This window comes from Globicephala melas, chromosome 8 (assembly GCF_963455315.2).
Source record: "Globicephala melas chromosome 8, mGloMel1.2, whole genome shotgun sequence".
Taxonomy (NCBI): domain Eukaryota; kingdom Metazoa; phylum Chordata; class Mammalia; order Artiodactyla; family Delphinidae; genus Globicephala; species Globicephala melas.
The window spans coordinates 22,435,776-22,460,980 of NC_083321.1; the positions used below are offsets into that span (position 1 = coordinate 22,435,776).

The window sequence follows — 25,205 nt, forward strand, 5'->3', positions numbered from 1 at the left end:
ACTAGTAAGGGTCTAGCCGATGCTGGGTAACAATAGCTTTCACTAACCCAAGCCAGTACTTAGAAGACCCTTCCTGAGTAGTCAAAACGCAGAGTAAGTCATACCATGGGAACAGAATTACTCACGATGTGCCAGTCTTTACAGCTACCCTACCACCTAAATATCCACACTCTTTCAAAAGCATCATTTTCAAGCTCAAAGAATGATGGGGCTTGTGTTCTGTCTGAAGTCTGCCTTGAGGCAGTCCAAAGGGACATCTTAATTTGCTGAATTAAATAGTCGAGAAATCACAGTGTCTAGGAGTTTGGTTTCTCCTTGCTATCTACCACTGTTATGAGGAACTCAGCTTTTTCAGGGTAATTTTGTTTCCTCACCACTGATTTTGGTTGATACCTCCTGGCTAAAGTCAAATTCACTGGTTTCAGATTTCAGCTCTAACACACACACACACACACACACACAACTGTTGCTAAAAAGTGAATTGAGTGATATTTACATCTTTGTATTCCTTGTGGAGGCTACCCTGTTGATCACAACTGACATTTACTTAAACGTTCCCTAGCAGAAAAATACCTCCCGATTCTATCTCCTTCTAAAATGCCAACAAATGTGCCTGAGGCAGGGGGGAAAAAAGCACCCAGAATAATATCATCTCTCCGTTCCCTCCAACCACGTTGCTTTGTTAATATTATAATTTAATGATTTCTTTGGTTCTTGACAGCTCACATTGTTAGTCTAACCCTCACCCAGGATCGATTCCCCTCCTGTTAAAAATAAGCATCGGTGAGGCACCAAAAATTGCCTACTTAAGCTTACTGCTATGCTGGGAGTTTATATCATGTACATTAAATCTGGACAGCATTTAGGCTAAAGCAATCTTAACTTTATGATCTTGTTAGTTTTTAAAACGAATGTTAATGAAATATGCATTACTTATGGCAAATGGCAATCCCAGTGGGGGGACATTCTTATTAGTATAATTTGTTCAAAGAAAAGCAAACTTAACTCCTCTTCGTCTGTCACCCAGCTGGCCTGCAACCTGAGGCAGAGGGAGAAGAGAGTAGAAGAGACAGATGAGCATTTCCAGGCCAGCTTGCGAGTCGGGGAAAGAAGAGTCCTGACCAATTCATTCCCAGCCACAGTAGCTCTGAACCTCTCTTCATGATGAAACACTTCAGTTCGTGCCCTTTCCAGGCTCTGGGTCCATCTTTCAAGGTAGCAGATTACCAGAAAAGTCAAGCATTTGTGATGCTGTTCTTAGGCTTGTCATTGGCCTGTTACTTAGGATGCTGTACTCGTTTCCCAGGGCTGCCAGGACAAATGACCACAAGTGGGGTGGCTTAAAGAGCAGACATTAAAGCTCCAGGAAGGAATCCTTCCTTGACTCTTCTTAGCTTCTGGTGATTGCTGGCAATCTTTGGCGTGCCTTGGGCTGTAGATGTATCACTCAGGTCTCTGCCTCTGTCTTCACATGGTCCTGTACGTCTGTGTCCAAACTGCCTTCTTCTTATAGGGACACCAGTCATATTGGATTTGGGGCCCACCATAATCTAACATGACCTCACTGTGATGGTCAGTTTTATGCATCAGCTTGGCTAGGCTAGGCACATAGCTTTGAGCCAAACTCTAATCTAGATGTTGTTGTGAAGGTATCTCTTTAGATGTAATTAACATTTAAATCAGAAGACGGTGAGTAAAGCAGATTACCCTTCATAATGTGGGCGGGCCTCATTTAATCAGTTGAAGGCCTTAAGAGAAGAGACTGACGTTCAACAAGGAAGAAGGAATTCTGCTTCCAGATGGCTTCAGACTCAATACTGCAATATCAGCTCTTCCCTGGGTCTCCAGCCTGTGGGCCTGCCCTGCAGATGTGGTCTTGCCAGTGCTCACAAACAAGTGAACTTATTCCTTAAAGTCAATTAATCAATCCCTTTCTTTCTCTCTCAAAATATAGACAGATAGATAGGTAAATATTGGTTCTGTGTCTCTGGAGAACCCTGACTAATACACTCGTCTTAACTTGACTGCATCTGCAAAGTCTCTACTTCCAGAGAAGGTCACATCTATGAGTCCTGGGTGGACATGAATTTCAGGGAAACACTTCAACCCAGTAAAGATATGTAGACTAGGGCCTCACTATTCAAAGCGTAGAGCTTGGGTCAGTGGCAATGGTATCTCCTAGGAGCTTGGTAGAAATGCAGTCTCTCCTACCCAATCCCCATTCACTGGACCTAGTGATTCAGAACCTCGACTTCCACAGTTCTCCAGAGGATTCGTATGCACATTACAGTTTGAGAAGCTCTGGGCTAGAAGATTGTGTTTCCAGCCATTACGGTATTTATAATAAAAGGTTTGGAGTCTAGACATTGTAAAAGTCAGACAACCTTAAAGTAAAGGGTCAGGGGAGAGGAACTAAGAAAGAGAGTAGAGGTAGCAGGGAATCTTGAAATAGGTCATGTCTCATTAAGATGCACCTTACCAATAGCTGAGATTAGATAAAATATTTGTCAAACAAGTAGACAAAAGAATAAATGAATAAAGTGGGCTCTTTAAGATAAAGAGGTTTTCTAATAAACCAGCTTCTATTTACAAGGAAAGCCCTTAGGCAAAAGGGACAAAAATTTCATTACCACCATCCGGAGCCCAGATCACCTTTCCCCCTTCTTGTGTCATCGAGAGGCCTGCTAAGGCGATATGAAGGCTTGGGTACGTTGTCTCATTCTAATACTGAAGGCTTGCTCTAGGCTCCCACCGTAACTCACGTTGACATGGAGAAATGTTTCATCTTCAGATCCATATGTATGAATTTTTAATGAACCGTGTCAAAGAAATCAAGTACTTCCCCCTCCAACCCCGACTCGAGGAACCAGATTTTGCCCTTCTGACAAACAACTATAAATCATGTTCAGCAGGGAAGGGGAGCAGGAAGTAGGGGCCGCTGCACACGGATTAGCCAGTTAATTTCCCTCTGCCAGACCTTCCCCTGAGCTGTCACAGGATGGAGAGAGGAGGGAAGGGGGAGGGAGGGAGGGAGGGGGGAAGGAGGAATGAAGATAGGGCTGGAAATAGTAGACACTCAATAGTTACTGACTGTAAACGGTAGGCACTCAATGGTATGTCAGAAAAATTAAAATTCACGTAAGGTTGTTTATTGCCTGAAAACTGGGTGGCCATCCCCATCAACAGAAACTCTGGAGTATGAATTCCCTGCTCCTGTGGTTTGCTCATACATTTCTTCATGTCAGATGACTTAAAAGGGCGGAAGGAGAAAAGATGAAAGTTTTGAAAAAGCAGAAGGAAAATAAATTATTTCCTTTTTCAAGAGCACTTTTCCTAGAATTTCCATGAACTATAGAAAACACAGCAGGATCTTCTCAAATAAAGCCTCAATCAACACTTAAAAGGAAGCTGCTACATTAAAGCCAAATAGATTGCATTTCTTGCCTAGCAATGCAGGAATGATTTTTTTTTTTTTTTTTTTTTTTTTTGCAGTACACGGGCCTCTCACTGTTGTGGCCTCTCCCGTTGCGGAGCACAGGCTCCAGACGCACAGGCTCAGCGGCCATGGCTCACGGACCCAGCCGCTCTGCGGCACGTGGGATCTTCCCGGACCGGGGCACGAACCCGCGTCCCCTGCATCGGCAGGCAGACTCTCAACCACTGCGCCACCAGGGAATCCCCAGGAATGATTTTTAAAAAATTATAATATCCTATGTTGGCAAGGATGTGGTAAAAAAGTTCCGTCCAATTGCTTGTGGGTGTGTAAAAAGAGACAATCCATTTGGAAAACAATTTAGTAATTTACGGGCAATGAGCCCTAAAAGTGTTCATACTTGGTATAAATCCTACGGAAATCTATCCTGAGGAAGTAATCCAAACTATGAAGCAAAGCTTTATAGCCCATTACTATAGCCTATTACTACTTTGTCTATAATAATTCAATGGTAAAACCTAAATGTTCACCACTAGGCGTGTGGCTGAGTAAAATACGGTGTATCCACGGGATAGAACATAACGCAATCATTAAGAATGTTTATTAGGAGTTTATAACGACATGGAAAAATACTTATCAATACCAGTGGGGAAGAAATCGGATGCAAGACTGAATAATACCATCGTCGGAAGACCAAAAAGCCTCCATTTTATAGGCACAGAAAAAAAAATATGGAAGGAAATACACCAATTGCTAATAATCATTATTTATGGATGGAGAATGTATGGGTGAATTTTTCCCTCCTCTCTATTTTCCAAATGTTCTTTAACAAGTGTGTGTACCTTTACAATGAAAACATGATTTTATCGTGTTTTTGAAAATCAAGTCAGTTATCTAAGATTTTAAAAGATGCCCCCTTCAACCAACAATAATAATTCAGTCATACCTAATTCAAGGTGAGACATATTTGTAAATACCAAATTTTTGAATCTGACATCCAGATCTGGGGCAGAGAAAAATGTGACCTGCGGCCTGCTTGCAAAGCATCTATATCTGTCTAAAATACTGCACTTAAGAAGTTAACTAAGAGTCAGGGCTGCCAGCTTTCAACTACTAGACTCCAGATGAGGCAAACAGCTGTCCTAGACACTCCATTTGCCGAAGTTCATTCACTGGAAGGAGATCCACCGTGCAGCACTGGAGAACAGATGCACGGATGGACAGGAGTAAATGAGATTGGACATTTCTCCTTGCCAGAGAGCATCTCCAATCACAGCACCCTCTCTTCCTGGCAGATCTGTGCACTTGAAAGCTATCATCTCCAGTTTTCTGACTCTGCTTGAAGTTTTGGAAGCAAGCCATCTGTTTCTGGAATGAGAAGCAATCTAAGGCCATATGCAGGGTGCAGGGGTGCAGGAACAATTTCATTTGAGCGATGAGCTTATGGATATATTTTCTAAGTACCTGAATCTTGTTCAATTTTAAATAAAGCAACACTTGGGTGACCTAAATAGCAGCAGCAGCAGTAGCAGCGCGGCAGAGCAGGACACAGAACCGGGCCTCTTGGGATGGGCCAGCCCAGTGGACCCCGAGCTTCACCTAAAGCATCTTTACAGTAATTTTAATTGTCTGGGAAGCTTGTATGAGAAGTGTGTGGACCGTGCACGGCCGAGGTCCCCGAGACTCGGTTGAAACCTAGAGATCACGGAGGACAGTGGGAGGAATGGCACTGACTTCCTCTCTTCTCCCTAGAAGCTCTCGGGCTCTGTTCTCGTAACCCATTCAGGCAGGACAGGGATGAAAGTAGCGAAAAGTGAAGCCATTCAGCACTAATGACAAAGTGAAAAAGGGAGCAAAATCTGGGTACCCCATTCAGTGCTCTAAACCAGTAGACTCCAAACATTTTTATTAATATATTTTTAACATATCCCCCCAATATAGACATATAGTGATTTTTTATTATATATACGATCCTCCGTCAATCCATATATCAAATATAAAGCTTTTCTTTTTCTTTAAGGTAAAAAATATTGACTTGAACCCTAAAGCGTTCACCTTGCACACATCCCTCTTTGGAAAAGTGTTCTAAATACTGAAGTGGGTTGTCAGATGGTGTGGCAGCCATGGGGTCAGCCAGAGGGGCAGGAAGTAACGGTTTCCTGCCTTTACTCTCTTGTTGAGGGAAGGGATACTTAAAAGCCACGCCCCCCGCCCTGCATCTTGTCGGTAGGTCTCTTATACCAGCACTCTCCAAAATCCATTTTTCCACCCTGGTCACTGTATTATATCTAGTTACAAGTAAGGCCAAACTTCATTATGTGGAGCCCATAAGTTAATTCAAAACAGGCTGGGCTATAACACACTTCTGTGCAGTGTATTCAGGAGAAACGGTCTGCTGAATAACTAGAGTGGAGAAAGCAGGAGGGGAATGTTTAATTGCTGGAAGGGAATAGATTCTTTTCAGGCTCCATTTTCATCCAGGCAATCCATCTACCAATTACAAGCAAGTTCTTATCCAGACATTAAAGCAGGCAACTGCCCATGTTGGAGACCAACCAAAACTGCTTATCTTCAACCTTCCGTAATTCCAGACCTTTTCCCGATCCACCCTGGCTTCCTGCCTAATGCATCTGCGTTGCTGTTTCTGCCCTCTGTTTTAGCTCCTAGATTACCCTGATATCAGACACCCATGCAGACACATGCGGGCAAGGCGGCGAGCAGATCTCTGTTTTAACTACCTGGGGAGGAAGATGCCGTTTGGCCTCTTGGGTCCATATTTGTCCCTTTGAATGTCACGACTAATAAGCCCCCTGGAAAGGATCCAGTTCTAGTGACAAACCTGTTTTATTCCTCACATTTGAAATATTCCACAAGGGGAAACTGTCATGAAAAGGGAACAGGGGGAAGCGGCAACGTTAGCCAACACTTTAAAAAAAGGGAGACTCCATACCCAATTGTGGATTCCCATTGCAAATCAGGCATTCACTGGGCCCACCACCAGCCAAGCTGAGGACCCCGGCTAATTAAGTAGTCTCAGTGGGATGTTGTAGACTTACGGGCCATTGCTTGGCTCCTGGCTGAAGGCCTTCTGGCTGAGGTTCGATTCATTCTGCACGCAATGTCTAGCTCATCAAAGCTAATTCAAGGAACAGAGCCACACCTGACCGGGCCTCCCCTCCTTCACCTGCATGCACAGCCCAGGGCGCCCGCACTCACGTGTCATTTCTCTGCATTCACATTCTGTCTGGGTTCTCCCTTCACACTCAACAAGTCTATCTCAGGCTGTAAATAAGGAGGCGAAGGACAGGGCGGCATGCCAAGGAAGGGCTCCTTCTCACACGTGGTGCACAGCAACAGAAACCATTTTCCTAGTGTGATCTGAAGAAACTCAAGTAAGATCGGATGTGCTGTCATTTCTCCCTTGAGAATCCCGCCAGTGGGAGGTGATTGATATTCCAATGCTTCAAAAACGCAGCTTTCTAAAAATGCAGATTAAACTTTCAAAAATAGCTTTGATGCGCCTCCAATACTCTTTCTTCTCCAGGCCCGCCGCCCCGCATGGCTTAAAAATACCATGCCAGGAATTTATATTTGGTGCAAATTTGCTTAGCACACCAAGGCTAAATGCAGCTCTACACCAATCTTGTTTCCAAAACCACTTACTTGTAAACGTATGAAACTATCATGAAGATTTACAGTTTCCGCTTAGCTCTTTCATTGCTGCTTCTCAGAGATCTCTTGGGAGGGTGGTGGTTATTTTTGGATGTTTCTAAGTTTGTGGACTGCACGACTCTTGATGGATGTTAGTTCATTCTCAGAGAGCCTCACGTTAGCTCGGTTACATGGTTCGTCCATTTAAACATTCCATAAGCACCTAGGAAGCAGTAAGCATGTGGGGCATACAGAATTCATTAAGGCATGGGTTTCTCGGTCATCTTAAGAGTTATGAGATGTGTTGCCACAGGGGCCAAATTTACTGGCCAAGTCAAACCTCCCTGGTCTGGAGCCCAGGTTGTGTATGTCTACAAGTGCATCTGTGCTAGCCCTTTCACAAGAGGGCTAATTATTATTCCTGGATTGGAAATGGAGCTGGCCTCTGAGGACTGTTATAGACTATCCATCCATCCCCAAAGGAATCCTTAGAAGGTGGCCTCCACAAGGGCAGGGATTTTCACCTGTTTTTTTGTTTGCTTGTTTTTCTATCTATAAATACATCTACGTATTGGTGGTCTCTCCGCCATAGGTAGAAGTTCACAACCCACCTTGCTTGCAGGGGCTCAGAGGCCAAAGCTCGATTTCCATTTGCAATAAAACCACCCTGAATGTCTATTCTGTCAACTAGAAAATGGGGCACTAGGATCTGCTTCCCAGGACCCCTGGGAGGAGCCAGTGGGGTAACGTATGAAGGCTACTTTACTCACAGGGCCTGACACCCAGAAAGATCCTGCCCTCTCTCCTAGTGGAAAGAGAAATCAGACGTGGGAGCCCTCACTGGGTAGAAATGGAGAGACCAGCACCTTTCCAGGTTAAAGATTCAGCTTCCATAGGGCTCTTACCGAGTCACTGTACAACTTTGAGCAGGTCATGAGTGCATTTTCGGTCCCTATTTCTTCTATGTGAAAATAATTTTTAAACTGAAAACCAATATAAAAGGTAAGCTATGACTATAAAGGGGATCAGACGACATTATTTTATTCCAATATCCTCACCTTAGACAAGGAAAGTTTCTGGGCTTGACCAATGGGATAAAAATATTATAAAATTCACCTCTGAGATCCTAGTTAAAAGTAAGGTAAAGTCCCAGAAATTTTTCTTTTTTCTGCAAGGCTAAATATAGGTTAAGAGGGAAAAAAGAACTGCTGGGATATGCGTTCATATATCTTATAATTAAATATTTCAAGGAGGACTTGGCTCAACTGGCATCACTTCATGGAAACACGCTCCCCAGCGGCCTTATCTCCTCTGGCTGGAAAATCACACTGGCTTTTGGTGAGTATGATTTTCCTCCAGGTTTCGGTGGGCAAAGGGCCTGGAGGCTGGCCTACACAAAGAACGCAGTGGTCTGAAGAACAAAGATGGGTGGCTTGCAATATTCCCCACAAAGCAGCAAGTTGGAATTTTATCATTTTTCGTTTCACCAGAATGTTCATTCACCACACAGATTCAGGTTGACTCTTTGTGTGTCAGGCAAGAAAAGGGAGGGGGAGAAAGATGCTTTTATTTGTGTCAGACCGCTGCTTATCTGCCTCAGTCACAGCCACTAAAGCAATGGATTTATAAATTCTCCCGCAGTGGTCTTATCAGCCATGAGCAACCTGCAGCAGCGTGGGCCCGAGCATTTCATGGGCGTCCGAACAAAGACCCTACAGCCGGGTGGTGCTGATGAGATGCTGGGCACCGAATGAATGGAAGATTTGGGCTTGGGGTAGAAGGAGAGGAAGCCAGACGGCCCCCTAATTAGCCCTGGGCCCCTGGGGTGAGGGTGGGTTCTCCTGTGGGCACCTTGTCACCTTGATGCTGGTCCCCTGATCTCTCCTTTATCCCGGGGATGTTCGCCCTCTACCACCATCCCCATCTCCTGGTCTCACTGTTCTTCCTCATTTCTGTTCTTACCCAAGTGGAGGCTCAGCCTTTCCCTTAATTTACTCAATTCAAGTTAGTCACAGTCAGAGGCTGTACTTTTTAATCACATACTCATTGATGTATTCATTCAACAAAGTCTTGAGTGAGCAGCCATCGTGTATCAGCAACTTCTCCAGCTGTTTGGGATACATTAATCAACAATGAAAAACTCCTGTGGAACTCAGGAGTTAGCAGAGGGAGGAAGACAGTAAATATAACAAATAAATTATAAAGTATATTGTTTGTTGAGAGGTAATAAGCATGGTGGTAAAAACCAAACCACAACCAAAACACTCCAGAACGTGGGAAGTGGAATGAAGAGGGAGCAGGGGCGGGATGGGGGATGCATCGCGGTTTTAAAGAGGGAAGCCAGGGGGCGACTTATTGAGAAGGTGACACCTGATAAAGAACTGAAGCTAGACCTTTGGATATCTAGAAGAGCTTGTCCTCAGTGGAAGGAAGAGTAAGTGCAAAGATCCTGGGGTCAGGAACAGCAGGGGGCAGCAACATTCCTGGAAATGGTCTAGCTGAGGCGGCTCTCAGGACGCACGTGCCGAGGTCCTCCTCGTAGAATACCCTACTGCGGCAATTTTTTTTTTTTTTTTTTTTTTTGCCATACGCGGGCCACTCACTGTTGTGGCCTTTCCCATTGCGGAGCACAGGCTCCGGACGCGCAGGCTCAGCGGCCATGGCTCACGGGCCCAGCCCCTCCGCGGCATGTGGGATCTTCGCGGACCGGGGCACGAACCCGTGTCCCCTGCATCGGCAGGCGGACTCTCAACCACTGCGCCACCAGGCAAGCCCGCGGCAATTTTTTAAACAACAGATTTCCACCAAATATTAAGTAGACCTCACACAGTGGGTCAGGGCTGACATAAAACTAACAGAAGGAAATAGGATCTACTAAACCCATTAGTGTGCTACATACAGAATACATTCCTATAGATGTATAGAATAGAATACATATAGAATATAGAATACATTCCTATCTGTATACATGATTGTGATATAAAAAGTATTTCTTACTGTGGGTTGCTGTCCAAATAGTTTGAGAGCATAACTGAGGCACTTTTCTGTACAGCAGAAATTAACACAAAATAGTAAACCAACTATCCTTCAATCAAAATAACTTAAAAAAATAGTTTGAAAGCTACTGGCCCATAGGCTACCTTCTATTAAGCCCCAACCTGCCGCCTTGTGGCTGTGTCTTCTGTCCCCAGCACCTGGGAGCATCTCCCTTGAGAAATCCAGACCCCTTACAACGCAGGCTCAGAAAAGGAAGAGCAGAAATATGAAGACATTTCCTCACCCACCAGATGTTACCTGTCTCGGGAATGAATGAAATAGAGGCTATTTTCTCTAAAGACTGACACCCAGCTTCCTGGCCATAGGGTGGGTCCTTACCCAACAGCCCCGATGGGTCATGCTCCATTAGATTTTAAGACCCACAGAGACACGCACAACAAATTTTGGGGGGGTCTCTCCTTCCTTATATGACCCCCACTCGACAGAGTGGAGCCCAATTCGTGGGCAGCCTGCTGGGAAACATGGCTGAACCAATGTTCATCTGTTCTCTTGGCTCAGCAGGGACTTTAAAAAATGATGACTTAATAAAAAGAAATTTTAAAAATCAACAAAAGCACTACACCGCTCACAGGCTGCAATGTGGGAAACTCTGCAGTCAACTCCCCGAATTTTTTCTTTTCTGACAAAACCAAGTCTGTCGGGCAGCCCCCAGAGATCTCGCTTTATCTGGGCAACTCATTTCTAGTTTTTGCAACAGACCCTCCATTAAGCAGGAAATTATGAATGTTGCCATTTAAAGGCATGAGGGGGCAGAAGTGGGGAGCAGGGTCCTATTGATGGCTTTGGGGGTGTGGGAGACTCTGTCAAAATCTGGAGACCCCATCAGCCCCTTACAGTATCACCAAGAGCATTCTGAACAAGGCCCTCTCTTTCCAGAAGGAGACCAACAGATTGCCCTTAATAGACTTTATAAATTGCTGCTTCTACTCCAGGCTGAAAATTACAGCCCTTGCGCTTTGTTTTCCATCCTCCCCGCTAGAGTTACTCAGAGTCCCTGAGGAGATTTGTACTAACAACAACATCATTAACAAAATCCCAAATACACTTTGTGTGGAAAAAAATATTTGCAGCTTTTCGACCAGATCCAAACAGGCTGTGACTGACACACATGCTGTCCTACATGGATTCACACTTTCCTTTTTTTTTTAAACACGATAAAAAAATTACCAACGTGATTTTTGTTGCCTTCCGAAAACATTACAAATCAAACACTAAACAGCTCTGAAACGTTATCGTGCTGAAGATGATGAATGCTGACCTTCCACCTTTGTCATCCTCCACTAGTCATGTGGGTGGCCCGAGCAGGGGGGCGGCTGGCAGAAGAATGAGTCACTGTTTCCAAGTAGTGCCACATCAGAGTGTGAGTGTCGAGACTGTGCTCCTCACTTAACCTCCCCTCAAGAGGAAGCTTCGTCTGGGTAAACAAACAAAACCCAATCTGTGTTTATTTAAAGATGCTGGGTCTTTTTAAAGATGGTAGGAAAGGTGCTGTTTACTTCAATGAGGTGGAATTGCCTTGGGAAGACCCGACTTCTTCTGCTAACGATGACAAATGGGTGGTGTGGTTCCAAGTGGCCCTGGACACCTGCTTCATGTTTTGCCAAGACACCTGGCCCTGCCCACGGTCCTGCTGGGCAGAGCTGGCTGTAGGAGCCAACCCGGAGTCTGCAGTGACAGTGTAGATATAGAAGTTGCTCCTAAGTTGGTGTCACCCCATTATTATAGAGATTATTATTATAGAGATAATTAACCACTTCTGATTCAATCTTGAAGCCCCAATTAAGACGCAACCTACTGGAGTTCTCCGTTATCCCTTCAAATGCTTCGCGTTCGATGAGGTTTTACAATCTCCACTCAGTCTGTTTTCCTGGATTAAAGCCAAGGCTTTCTGACCCTTGCAAGGGCCTTTCTGACCCTCGCAAGGCCCCACCCCAGACCAGCAGAGTCAGTCTCTAGGGATGGCCCTGGCATCAATATTGTGAAAAAAGCTCCCTGGGTGATTCTAATATGCAACCAGGAATGAAATGGCTAAAGAGATGGAGAGCCAGAAAAATGACTTATCTAGTAATGCATTTTCCCAGCTCAATGCTCTCTCCTCCACAGAATCTTGCAGGTGGCCTCCTTGCTACTGTGGTAGGTTTAGCACCTTGAAGCCAGGAAGAAGGCAGGTCCAGGACTGCTGAGGGCCCAGACTAGACTTCGATAGAGGATTTCACAACAGGCATATCCCACTCCTCTATTGTCCACTGTAAACATTTTCCAATGTTCCTGAGCATCTACTATAAGCCAGATACCCCTGGAAATACAGGAGTGAACAAGAGGCCTCTTCCTTCCCCTAAAGTGATGGATATCAAAGGGATCAAAATATGCCACTCCAAAATATGCCACTTTGGCGTAAGGATTATTCTGAAGTCAGGTGAGAAACAGAAGACACAGGAGGAGCTCTCTCCCTGCCCTCTACCTACCTAAAAGCAGGGCATCCATTTCCCTCTGTAAAGGTGGCTTAAGTGCCCCTTGTGAAGGTGCCTGCTGGTCTAATACCCGGAGGAGAATACCTTATTATCAGGGACAGAGGTGGCACTGAGATGAGTCTGCATAAGCACACCTTACTGAATAACCCTGCCTACCATTAGTTTCCCCATATACTTAACTTCCCACAATTTACCACCCCTAGGGGTCCAAACCCGTTTCCCACTGTCTAGTCACTTCTCCACAATTCATCACCCTTTGTTAAAATGGTATGTAAGCCCTCAGGTCTAACCACTTTTTTGGGTTTTCATTTCTTTTCCATGAATTCCCTGTGGACATAAAATTAAAAATATTAACACCAGTAAAATTTTTTCTGTTAGCTTGTCTTTTGTCCGTTTAATTTGCAGGCCCCTGCAAATAACCTAAGAGCATTGTCTTCCCCTATAGACAACTATGCTCTGAAACTGTGCTAAGTACTTTGCATTCTCTCGTGCTCTCATTTAATCCTTATCACCAATCTGTGAGGTATTAGTAAGCCCACTTTACAGAGGAAGAAACTGAGGCTCAGAAACATTAAGCAATTGCCCAAGGTCACAAAGCTAGGAAGTGATGCCAGTCTGACTCTTTCTAAACCTCAGAACCAGACTGGGGAGAAAAGAGGCAGCAAAAACGAACCGGAGGGCAGAGGCAGAAGTCAACCTAGCTACTACTTAAGCGAGCTGTCTCAAAGCAAAGTTTTTACTTACAGTTCTTTAAACAAAAGAGGAAGAAAATAAAATAATTTAGAATCCTTAATGACGTTTTGAGGCATAGTTTCAAAGGCCCTGAATAAAGACTAAATGTCACCAGAAGGACACAGGGCAGAGTGGCTGAATCACACGCAGACAGTGGCAAGAGCACGCCGGAAAAAGAACCACTTGACAGCATGCTCTCTGGATTGCTAACAACATCTGAAAATCCTTCTAGATCAGCAGATTTCCTAGACAGCTGAGATCCACTCTGAGGAGCCCTTCAGCCACCAATTAATTCCTGATCAGTGAGAAGCCCAATGATGGCAAATAAGCCAGCCCGAACCTGGAAGAGCTGTTGGTCTGAGGTCAAGGCCGTCTCCTTCCTAGCAGAGTTCAAAGTAAGGGGAAGGTGAGAGGATGAAGAATGCTGAAATGGAGAAAAAGAGGTGTAGGTCCAAGGAAGGGGAAAAGAAGGGAGAGAAAGAAGCACACAAACGGACAGACTGAGCCTGATGGTGAGATGGGCACTTCAGAGAAAGACTGGGGCCAGGGGGCAGCTGCTGAGAGTGAGCTGGTTAACTATCCCTAATGGAAAAATTTGCCCCGAGCCATTAGGATGGACATGGACATCCCTCTGTGTCTTAGCTCAAGCTGCTATAATAAAGTACCATAGACCAGATGGCTTATTAACAACAGAAATTTACTTATAAGCTAGTTCTGGAGGCTGGAAGTCCAAAATCAGGGTGCCATGTGGTCAGGTTCTGGTGAGGGCCCTCTTCGGGGCTGGCCTGTAGACTGCCGATTTCTCCTTGTATCTTCACGTGGCAGAAAAGACAGCAAGCTAGCTCTCTGGCCTGTTCTTACAAGGGCTCTAATCCCATTCATGGGGGCTCCACCCTCATGACCTAATTACGTCTGAAAGGACCCACCACCTGATAGCACCACACTGGGATTAGGTTTCAACCTATGAATTTGCGGGAGGGACACAAACAATCAATCCTTAACAGTCTGACACAGGCTTCAGGAAAACTAACAGAGACACGGAGCAGATTCCCTACTAAGTTACCTGGCTGAGCGCAGCCACAGTGTCCAGAATGGGTTTGCACGGGAGGGGAAAGGTGGTATGAAAAGGGGAAAAGAATGGATTCTTTGGTCAATTAAGTTCGGGACACACTAGGTAGACACTGTTACACAGGTTTCTTCTTTGCAGTAAGATTTCTCCTTATGTCTTATGGGATTTCTATGAGCGGGATGGTGTCTCCCAAATTCACAAGACCACAGGTAGAGCTGCTTGTAGATGTGTGATTCCAAGGGCAGTGCCTTAGGAAAGCTACTTGGGTTCACAAGGAATCGATGGGACCCAAGGGCCCCGTGACTGTGCCATGTGGGGTCTGGTCCCCTCGTGGACACTAGAGGTGTCACCATCTCCCCACTTGGCAACGCTGGTGGTGGTGGCAGAATGGGCACCTTCTTCGCAGTTAGGTCTGCCTGGTGCTTATATGTGACTTTCAGTGGGTGTGATATTCTCAGAGATCAAAATTGGGATTCTGTGTACTGACTGACACTCTGGAAGAATGTCAGAGATGTAAGGGAACATTCTGGATAACTCACTGCTTACAGAAGAGGAACAGCCAAGGTCTCAGGGGCAACTCAGTGGCTGAGATGAAATGAGAACCCAGGGTCCCTGACCCTCAGGGTCTGAGCTCCCTCCACTCCTCTGGCGGCCCTCCCACCTGGTCTCCTGCTGAAAGTGCAACTCCAACCTGTGTTTAAAAATGCAGGAGGAGCTGTGTCCTTGGGCTGGGGGGAGGCAGTAAATTCCGCCTTCCCGTGGCTGGCCTGCCTCTTTTTGGCCTATGATGACGCTTTCACATTATTTATCCTGTAAGAGAAACATTAACAAGCAAGCGAGAGGAACTCCCTACGGCACGGAGTGCAAGTGGTCGCCCACCACTGGAGCAAATAAATATGCAAATGGCTGTGGCTCTCCCCTCTCCTTTGTTCAAGAAGCAGAAAAAAAAAAAAAACAGCATAAAGGGAGCATTTGGGAAATGGGTCACTGGGACTGTGACGTGGGGATGTTCTACTTAGCCATTCCAAGTGAGAGTCTTGCTAATTAGATCATGTACTTGATAACTGGGTCTATATTTACAACAACTTTACCGACTGATCCAGAAACAGATAAACCAAGGTCATCCAGAGAGAAGTCTCAGTGCCCCGGGTAGCAAGAAGGGGCCGGCTCTTAAGTCTGGATAGATGAGCCAGCCAGGCAGGAGGTCTGGGTAAAGTGGAGATACTCCTCTCCATCCCCCACCCCCAGCCCGGGGGTGTTCAATTAAAGGTTCTCTTAACAGCACCCAGATGTCAGCTAGCGGTCAGGCAGAAACTTCATGAAACTTACTCACTTCACTTGACAATAACCTCTGGTTCCTCCCGGACCGTGTGCTTCCTGCAGTAAGGTAAGGTGGCATTTATCCAGTCGTGGAGCATGAATTCAACAACTATTTACTGTGGACCAGCTACCTGCGAGAGACCCCATTCTCAGAAGCAGGGGTGCATCATGGACAACACAGCTCTGCACTCGTGGAACCACACTGGTCAGGCATCACCCCTACGCCAGGCATCTCGCTGAATCCTCCAGGGTCAATATCCCCTTTGTCGGGGACCCTGAGGTTCAGAGCAGAGAAATGACTTGCACAAACACACACTAAACGGCAGAGTCAGGACGGGAACCCAGGTAAACAGGACCCCAAAGTCCTTAAGCTGTGCAACCTGGCAGCCCTGCCATCTACATGTAGTGAGGGCTCCATAAAGAGTGGTGCTATTATTGTCAGTGGTGTTGCTGTGTGGTGAACACCCTAAGAGAATTAACAGTTGTCTGAGCCGTAAGGGAATTCAGAAGGCGTTCCCAGATGTGATTATGGCTCACCAAAGGAGGCATCTGAATGAGAATTTGAACTGGAAATCTTTTGCCTGGCTGAGAGCAGGGAGGCATTCCAGGAAGAGAGAAACGTGTGAGTGAAAGGTGTTTAATCAAGAAGTGCATACAGGCAATGGTGAACAGAACCTTCGATGTGGAGTAAGAAGCTTGGCTTTATGCTGCTGGGACTTTAAGACAGCTGGGACTAGGTTTGGAGTAAAATGGATTGGAGGGAGGGAGGATGAGGGGCAGGAAGCCTCATTAGCAGGAAGCTATGTGAAGGCATGATGTAAAGAAGCCCAGAATTAGGGCACAGGCGTTCAGCTGCAACAATGGATGCCTCATTCATTCAGCAAATAATGTTCCTGGGCCAGGGATGGGTGGTATCCAAGACAGACACGGCCACTAGGAGGCGACACCGCTCTTTCCTAGAGGATGCAACACCACACACCCAGGTAAATGACACCTCCCTGTAGCCTGATGGTAACTTCAAGAAAGCTGTGGCTGGGGATGGAAAAGGATCCCCCCCCTACTCCTTCCGCCTCACCCTACCCCATCGCCCACCACTTCCCTGGGCCTTACGTACAGAAAAGTGATGCTGTAAGAATGAAGCAGGGCTTTACCTTCTCACTCAGCAATGCGGAGGACACGTGGAAACAGGTGCAGAGCCTCAAGGAGGTTGTCCCTGCCCCTGGCAAGGACTGCACTTGCCTCCACACTCCCGCCCCAAGGAGGTTCGGGTTCGGTGCTGTGTGCCCTCCCCCACCCCCCATCACTGACTCCAGGCAATGGTTTGCTTCCCGATTCCTGAGATGAACGAGGCAGGACGATGGGGTGCTGTGAGGCATGGACCCCTGACCACCAGCACAGAAGCAGACAGGAGGCTCCGTTTTTAACAAGAAGTGAAAAGGAGCAGGGCTCAGGCTCAAACTCCCTTCCGTCCTCATCTCTCACCAGCTGGCAGACACTGCTGTGCAAGGTCAGCGTCTCAGCCAAAGACGGTGGTGTCTCTTGAATCATCTGTCTTTCTAGAGCCTTCCAAATTGGGATATTTTGTCCTTTCCTTTTGATGGACTACATGCTGCTACCTTCTTTCCGTTTTCCCTCTTGCTTTCTGCCAACTGAATTTTATCCAAGATAGTGTCTGCATTTGCTTCCCTCTATTCCTTCACAGATTCGAGGTGGCAGATTTCAACTCCTTCCTTACCTTCTGAAGACAGGCCCTTGATATTTCATGTCTTCTCCCCACCCAGTCCTACGTGCCTGCTGGTCCCCTAGAATCCAGCAGAAAGGTCTCCTTCCCTGGGCCCCCAAATGGAGTTACACACACCCTTTATGTGCCTCCTTGGGACTCAACAGAACTCACCAGTTGGCCTTGAGTCTGTTGCTCTTCTTAGATCCTGAGCTTCTTGAAGGCCCAGATCTTATTTCCCTTTACAATCCCAGTGCACAACATGGGGGCCGGTTCAGAGGGGGTACCAACAATGTTAGCTACATGGAGGGATGGATGGATGGATGAAGGGATAAATGAGGGTCCATTTCGCACTTCATTTGCCCTTTCTAGAGCTTCTACCACCACAGTCTATCACAAAAGCTTCCAGGCAAAATGTTATTTCAATGCATTACCAACATTTTCTGCCTATCCGAGCCAGGGGAGCACATTCTTCACAGGGTTGGTGATCTGTGGAGGGAGAAGACAACTGAATTCTCCATGTCCCTCAGAACTTCTAAGATATGGTTTGGGAGTCTTCCTGGGACGGAGCAGCCCTGGCTCAGGTCCCCAGCTGCTGCATGTGCCCAAAAGGGTCACCAAGACCGAGAGTCCAAGACAGCAGAAACCCCAAGACGACCCTTTCTCCTTCCTGTTCTTGGCCATCCCTCAGACCCCCAACTAAATTCCAACCCCCGATTCCACGTGCTGCTCCGCACAACTGCTCTCAGACCGATCCTTTCCCTTCTGATCCCACTGGTAAACATAGCTGTCAGAATAATTTCCCCAAAGCAGGCAGTGAGAGGAGAACAATAAAGGCAGCAATGTCCCAGTGAGGGAACAGAAAAGCTGGATCTGCCACTAAATGAACCGAGACGCCCGTCCCCACCCCCCAACCAGAGTCACCATAGGAATTCAGAAAGAACTTCTCCGGAGTGCATCAGGAGGGTGGGCCGAGCTTCCACAGACATTTCATTTCTGCTTCTGAGCCCCTGAAATGACTGGGAGATGTTAAAACACGAACAACACAGGGGTGAAAAGCAAGGAAAGCGTCATCCCTGGAACCCCACTGCATAGTTTTCTTTTTGCTTTTCTGTATTTTCTAAAATCCCTATATGTACCATTTATGGAATAAGAAAAAAGAAGCAGTAAAAACTCTTGACGGGAAAAAGGAAAAGAAATAAAAGAACAGGTACTACAGACTCAAACTGGTAGCTCGCTCCTGCAACACGGTAGGGCACATGGACAGCCAGGTACAGCTTTGCATTGACTAAGAGGTCAGAATCACAGGAGCCTGGCATGAAGTAAACTGCCATGTTAAACAAATGATACCATCACCATATGATGGGATATTCTGAAACACTTACTGTTTTAGGAACTTTTAACAATTTGAGAAAAGGCACATGGTACTACGTGCAGTGGGTTGAACTGTGTTCCCCACAAAAGATGCGTCCAAGTCCTAAGCCTTGGTACCTGTGAATATCACCTTATTTGGAAACAGGGTCTTTGCAGACGTAATTGAGTTAAGGATCTTTAGATGACCCTAAATCCAAGGAGTAAAGAGAGGGAGATCTGAGACACAGAGGCACACAGGGGAGAAGATGAAGATGGAAGTAAAGATTAAAGTGACGCCCCAGGAGCCAAGAAATGCCAAGGCTTGCTGGAAGCCACCAGAAGCTAGAACAGAGGCATGGAATGGATTCTTCAGAGCCTCCAGTAGGAGCCAACACCTTGACTTTGGACATCTGTCCTCCAGAACTGTGAGGGAATAAATTTCTGTTGTTTGAAGCCACCAAGTCTGTGGTCATTTATGGCAGCCCTAGGAAACTAATGTACAGTGATACGCAGAAGCAGCTTATAGAACTATTTACAGGATGGTTTCGGTTATGTAAAACAGATGGACGATGAGTGTGTATTCTTCTGATAAAGAACGAAAAAGTTATTAAAAATGCACAGGGCTTCCCTGGTGGCGCAGTGGTTGAGAGTCCGCCTGCCGATGCAGGGGACACGGGTTCGTGCCCCGGTCCGGAAATATCCCACATGCCGCGGGGCGGCTGGGCCCCTGAGCCATGGCTGCTGAGCCTGCGCGTCTGGAGTCTGTGCTCCGCAATGGGAGAGGCCACAACAGTGAGAGGCCCGCGTACCGCAAAAAAAAAAAAAAAAAAAAAAGCACAAGCAACTTGCCATCTTACCAACGATATCAGCTAAGAGCCAAACCTTGCTCCCATGATACAGTTCTTACTCACCAGACGTTTGATCTTCAAAATAACTTGGGGAGGTGAGAGCAGGGGAACATTATTCCAGAAGGTGCAGCCGGTGGCTGAGTTTGAATAACTTGGGTCTCTGGGTGCTTCTCAGCAGCTCCAGTCGCGTCTGGCTATTTATTTAGTGCTAGGGGCTAAATTGCGTCCCTCCCACCCCCAAATTCATGTTCAAGTCCCAACCCCCAGCACTTCTAATACAGCCATACTTGAGGCAAGGTCTTTTAAAGAGGCGATTAAATGAACAGGAGGTCTTTAGGGGTGCGCCTAATCCAGTTCAACAGGTGTTCTCATAAGGGGAAATCCGGACACACAGAAAAAGAGACATCAGACATGTGCAGGTATGCCCAGAGGAAAGACCATGTCAGGACACAGGGAGAAGCCACCATCTGCAAGCCAAGGAGAGAGGTCTCAGAAGAACCCTGACCTTGATCTTGGGCTGCTAGGCCCCAGAACTGAATGTGTAAGTTTCTGTTGTGAAGCCATGCAGTCTGGGTAATGTGTTACAGCAGCCCAAGCTAAGATGCTTAGGAAGGCTGGAAGGCAGAATCTTTATGCCGGTTTCTCCTCTTCCTGCGGTATCCTCCCTGGGCTGAAACAGGAAGCAGGGAAATATATAATTCCCAGCTACAGGTCTCTCCTGCCCAGTGAGGTTATTTCTGGGCTAGCAACAAAAGCCAAGACTTCGGGCAAATCTATCTTCTGCAGAAGGTCCGCCACGCCCGCTGGGCGGGTGGCGTGGTCAAAGCCACATTCGCTAGACGTGCCAGCCTCTCCGGCTGCTCACCTAGAGCCGCAGGCCGCCAGTGTGAGTGGGGGAGGGGCGGGGGCAGGGGATGAAGGCTTGGGTTTCCCTTCGGGCCAGGGGTGCTTTGTGACTTTTAGACAGGGGAAGCAAGGCTGTAGGAAGCAGGGTATGGTGGCCGCGTCACTGGCTCTGGAAGGGAACTGGCTTCAGAGCCCGCTTCCAGTCCCTCCTGTGTGTCCCCACGCAACCTGCTTCCCCAGGCTGAGACTCAGTTTCCTCACTGTAAAGTGAAGCCAACGCCACCCAGCCCCACTGCGGGGGATGAATCTGCAATGTCAAGCACTTAGCATTGTGCCCACCACACAGGAGGTGCTTAATAAATGTCTCTTACGCGTATTAACGAAAAGGGTGCCCGAACTTGGCTCCCTTTTCAAAGGTACCTAAATCCCATGGGGTAGTTCTGTCTTTTTCCTCCTATGGTTACATGCTCCCGGGAGCGCCTGGAATTTGGTGTGACTGCACAGTGTGGTAAAAGATTTTGAATATTCATTCCCAGCCTTTAAAAATCAAGAGCTTTCCCATAAAATTTCCAACCTCTGAGTCCTTCTGATAACCTGGAAGATGCAGCTATACAAAGCGCCCTCCTCTGTGGCAGTGCCTGGCTGGTGCTGGGCAGGGGTGCCCCCTTCATGGAGTGTGTGCCCTCTGGTGTGCATGGGGGTGACCTGAGCAGCTACCCCACTGCCACCTGCTGGGCTATTGTGGATATCTGTACGCAGAGCTCAGGGAGGAGAGCGAAGGGGGCGGGGACCAGGCAGTGGGTTCAGCGGGAACCGTGGGTCAAGGAACTGAATCCTCATCAGCTTTGACTAATAGCTGTGTAACCAATGTTCAGTTCATGACGCGCCACATTTAAAGCGGGCAGGTGGACAGGTTGTACTATTAAGAATTCCATCTCAAAATTTCACCAGTAGCTACTACACCCAAGGTGATTCCAATCACAGCCAGACAACAGACTTGCAGAGCAGGCACAGACAGATGGATTTTCTCTGTCAACCTCTTCTGCAGCTCACTTAGCAAATCCAGCGGGGATGTCTGAATGAGGTCTAGACTGTAGTCTACCCTTCACCAGAGGAAAACCATCAGAGAGAGGCCACAGACAGGGAGTGGACCTCAGGGTGTCCCTGCACTCAGAGCGGCCCTGATGGAAGGCCAAGGCGGGGTTTTGGGCACCGTCTGCCCTCAAATCCCCCACATGCTGCGTGATGGCTTCCCCCAGGATGAAGAAGGGGTTAGGGGTTAGGAGCAAGCAATTGAGATGCCTTTTTATCAGAAAATGGAGCAAATTAGCCCCTGCACATCCTATCTCAGATTCAGGAAAAGGTCCCAATTGTATGGCGTAAAAAAAAATCACTGATGCTGCAGTTTCACAGAGCAGACCAATATTGCAGCTGAAATGAGAATTTATTGCCTTCAGAAATGCAGATGAGGCTACACTCTGATTCAGCCTGCCCCCCACCAGCAATTCTGCTGACTTCCCATGGCCCAGCTGACTCCAGCTGGCTACCTTTTCAGGTGAGGGCAGGAGTTCTCTGCAGAGCATGTCTGTCTCCTCCGTCGGGGGACACCCAGCTCGGTCCACGTGTTGTCATAGAAACCACTATATGAGCATCTTGCCCTTCATCTATATTGGTTAGCCAACATCCCTTCCTCCCGCTTACCTGTCTCCCTTTATTGACTGACTCCCTACCCCCGACCCCACCAAACTCCACTCTCCCTTGAATTCTGGGCGTGGTGTGCACCGCGGCCCAGCAAGCATGCAACGGAGTCTACTGGATCTGCTCCAGAGGATATGACTGTCGGGGAGATCAAACCCCAGACCCCAAGACAGCTGTCTCCGTTTTCCTGAAGGGAAGCATCCACTCCCACATCCTCCCCAGCCTTCCAAGATGCACATAAAAATCCAATCCCTGTTTTCTTTTTACTTTTATCCCTGCTGTGTGCTCTGAGGAGGTCTTACAAAACAAACGAACATGAACTTCAAGGTACGAAGAGTGTAAATCACTGCAAATCCCCCCAGGCCTCCAAAAGCTACAAACGCTACTTAGCCAACGACCAAAGAAAAGCCCAAGAGGTGATTATTCTTATTAAATAAACACTACCTACTCTTCCCTTGCATCCTGGTTGACAGAGCATTTTCACATCTATTAATGCGATCCGATCCTCATGACAGCCCCACGCATGAGGCAGGGCTAGTAACATACAAATCTCCATTAAGGGTGGAGACTTTTAAAAAATTTATAGAAAAAGACTGAAAAAAAATTAGACACACATAAATTGGTACGGCCACTACAAAGAACAGTATAGAGGTTCCTTAAAATCTAAAAATAGAACGACCATATGACGCAGCAATCCCACTCCTAGGCATATACCTGGAGAAAACCATAATTCAAAAAGATACATGCACCCCGATGTTCACTGCAGCACTATTTACAATAGTCAGGACATGGAAGCAACATAAATGTCCATCAGCAGAGGACTGGACAAAGAATACATGGTACATACACATAATGGAATTTACTCAGCCATAAAAAAGAACAAAATAATAATATTTGCAGCAACATGGATGGACCTAGAGCTTGTCATATTGAGTGAAGTAAGTCAAACAGAGAAAGACAAATATCACATGATATCGCTTATATGTCGGATCTAAAAAAGGGTACAAATGAACTTATTTACAAAACAGAAGCAGAGTCACAGATGTAGAAAACAAACTTATGGTTAACAGGGGGTAAGGGGAGGAGGGATAAATTGGGAGATTGGGATTAACGTATACACACTACTATATATAAAATAGATAACTAATAAGGACCTACTGTATAGCACAGGGAATTCTACTCAGTACTCTGTAATGGCCTATATGGGAAAAGAATCTATTGATATAAAAGAGTGGATATATGTATATGTATAACTGATTCACTTTGCTGTACACCTGAAACTAACACAACATTGTAAATCTACTGTACTCCAATAAAAATTAAAAAAAAAATTACACACAGGGTGCTGGGTGGCCCCGGCTGGGGGGAGGGGCGAGGGGCTGTGTTCCCTTTTTTCCAACCTTCCTCAATGTTTCTGTTCTTCACCCAGATGCCTAAATCCCCCACCTGGAATACTTGGCTGCTGTGGAGAGGGGCGGAGTCAAGGTGGCATACTAGGAGGATGCGGAATTTGCGTCTCCTCACAACTAGGGCACTTACCAGGCACTGGTGGGGGACTGTGGACACCTAAGGGGATGGGAGGAACCCCCAGCAACCGGTTGTTTGAATTATAGTTTTATTTTTCCTAATATATTTTTTATCTTTCTGATTTTGTTTTTTATTATTTGGTATTGTACTGCTCCTTTTTTTCTTTCTTCCTTTTTTTATTTTTTTATACCATGCTATGAAGCTTGCGGGATCTTGGTTCCCAGGCCAGAGGTCGGGCCCGAGCTCCTGTGGTGGGAGCTCCGAGTCCAAACCACTGGACTAAGAGATAACCTCAGACCCCAGGGAATATCAATTGGAGTGAGGTCTCCCGGAGGGCCTCATCTCAGCACCAAGACCCAGCTCTATACAACTGCCTGCAAGCTCCAGTGCCGGACGTCTCAGGTCAAACAACCAGTAAGACAGGAATACAGCATCACCCACCAAAAAAAAAAAAAAAAAAAATGAAACGACAAAAAATATGCTACAGATGAAGGAACAAGGTAAAAACCTACAAGACCAAATAAATGAAGATGAAATAGGAACCTACCTGAAAAAGAATTCAGAGTAATGATAGTAAAGATGATCCAAAATCTCAGAAACAGAATGGAGAAAATACAAGAAACATTTAACAAGGATCTACAAGAATAAAAGAGCAAACAAACAGCGATGAACAACACAATTACTGAAATTAAAAATACTCTAGAAGGAATCAATAATAGAATAACTGAGGCAGAAGAACGGATAAGTGAGCTGGAAGATAAAATGGTGGAAATAACTGCCAAGGAGCAGCATAAAAAAATAAAAGAATGAAAAGAATCAAGGACAGCCTCAGAGACCTCAGGGACAACATTAAATGCACCAACATTCGAATTATACGGGTCCCAGAAGAAGAGAAAAAGAAAAGGTCTGAGAAAATATTTGAAGAGATTATAGTTGAAAACTTCCCTAACATGGGAAAGGAAATAGTCAATCAACTCCAGGAAGCACAGAGAGTCCAATATAGGATAAACCCAAAGAGAAACACATCGAGCCACATATTAATCAAACTATCAAAAATTAAATACAAAGAAAAAATATTAAAAGCAGCAAGGGAAAGACAACAAATAACACACAAGGGAATCCCCATAAGGTTAACAGCTGATCTCTCAGCAGAAACTCTACAAGCCAGAAGGGAGTGGGAGGACATATTTAAAGTGATGAAAGGGAAAAACCTACAACCAAGATTACTCTACCCAGCAAGGAAATCATTCAGATTCAATGGAGAAATTAAAACCTTTACAGATAAGCAAAAGTTAAGAGAATTCAGCACCACCAAACCAGCTTTACAACAAATTCTAAAGGAAATTCTCTAGGCAGGAAACACAAGAGAAAGAAAAGACCTACAAAAACCAACCCAAAACAACTAAGAAAATGGTAATAGGAACACACACATCCATAATTACCTTAAATGCAAATGGATTAAATGCTCCCACCAAAAGAC

The 25,205-nt window shown here is 46.1% G+C and overlaps 1 protein-coding gene across 4 annotated transcripts in view; it reads right to left on the reverse strand.

Moving 5' to 3' along the window:
• The window catches only part of LDLRAD3 (low density lipoprotein receptor class A domain containing 3), a 279,192-nt gene that overhangs the window by 47,115 nt on the left and 206,872 nt on the right, over positions 1-25,205 (reverse strand). The window lies entirely within an intron of this gene.